Raw genomic sequence first — 1,626 nt, 5'->3', positions numbered from 1 at the left:
CGAAACTCCCTCTTTGGGACCCACGGGCCAGCGGAGGGATCTGGCGACTTGGTGACGCTCTTTGGAGCTGCTGAGCCCCGGTGGCTCTGCCGTGTCACGAGCTGCAGGCCTTCATCCTGTTGAAGCAGCAAGGCAGCTCGAAAAGTTCTCGGGACACGTGGCTCAGGCCTCCGGGGTGGAGGGAAAACGCTGGTAACGTGTCCCTTTGCTGTGTTCTTTTTTTCCCCCCGTCAGCTTTGCGAAGGTGCCTTTGAACTCTTGCGTGGAGCCAGATTTATTTTCTCAGCACGGTCTGGACACGTTTTGGCTGCGTGTCGGAATACGCCTCAGCGGTTGGAGAGCAGCGACAGACAGGACGCCACGCCAGGAGACCGCTTCGGTCTCGTTTCTCTTGCACTAGAGGTTTTCTTGACTCTTTGGACCAAAAAAATTAGGAATAGAAAGGGAATGTTTCGCCCCGGGTCCGGGCTGATACAAAGCCCTTACAGAGAAGATGGCGGCCAGCAAGCCCGGGCGTGAGCAGGCGCAGGGGCTAAGGTGCCTTTCATCTATTTTCTCTCTCCCTATTTATAGACGATGGGGGAGGCGGCTGGGATCCGTGTCCTCGCTCCCGCCGTGTCTCTGCCTGGCTGCTAACGCAGCGTTCGCGCGGCTGGAGCGAAGTCCGGGTTTGATTTCAGCGGGAGCAGAGCGAGTCCGCAAAAGCCGCTGGGAAAGGAGAGGGCCCTGAAGCCTGGGAGCACTTTTTAATTGCACGCTGCCTTTGCGATAGCAACCGAAAAATCTATTTATTGACGGGGCGGGATGGCTGCAGTTGTTTTCATGGAGAGCATTCCCTGGACGGCCCCGTCCGGCGCGAGCTCTCCGGCGGCGTGCGAGCAGCGCGCGCCGCATGGTCTCGGTAGGGATGGTGTCTGTACGGTCGTTAATGAGTGATGATTAGATGTGACCCACGAGTTGGAAGCCTGGGGTCTGGGCCCTTGCAGTGGGTGCTCGGGAGATGAGCGCAACCTCGTGGGGCCGCAGCTCTGGGACACCTTTGGTCGTTTCTGAAAGCGGGGTTGATGCTGAGCTGGTTTCTGCGCAGCTCTCCTGCATCCCACAGATCACCACCGGGGAGAAAAGGGGGCTGGCTTTTACTTCAGCTTCCTTTTCTAAACGAACCCCAACACCCCACTTCTCTCTCTTTCCGAAGCAGCAAAGTTCAGGGGTTTTGGGGAGCTCTCAGAATAGCCGATGACGGTGGGGATTTATGTTGGACCACAAGTATGGGACTCCCATGATCCGAGGCTATGGCCTGAGGTGATTTGATTCCTTGGCTGCTTTAGGGCAACTTTTTATTTCTACTGGGTTTCTGTTTGCGGGGATGTGATTCATGGGTGCCTTTGGCCTCTTTCCCGGTGCAGACTCTGCATCTTTAAAAACCTGCAAGTAGGGAATAGCCTGGCTGCAAATCTTTCAACAGAAAACAATATCATAGAATCACAGAATGTTTTGGGTGGGAAGGGACCCCTAGAGGTCACCCAGCCCAACCCCCCTGCAGGAGCAGGGACACCTTGAACCACATCAGGTTGCTCACAGCCCTGTCCAACCTGGCCTGGAATGTTCCCAGGGATGGGGCCTCCA

The sequence above is a fragment of the Egretta garzetta genome, unplaced genomic scaffold, assembly GCF_000687185.1.
Source record: "Egretta garzetta isolate BGI_Z169 unplaced genomic scaffold, ASM68718v1 scaffold904, whole genome shotgun sequence".
NCBI lineage: Eukaryota > Metazoa > Chordata > Aves > Pelecaniformes > Ardeidae > Egretta > Egretta garzetta.
Note: the sequence above shows the minus strand (reverse complement) of the source record.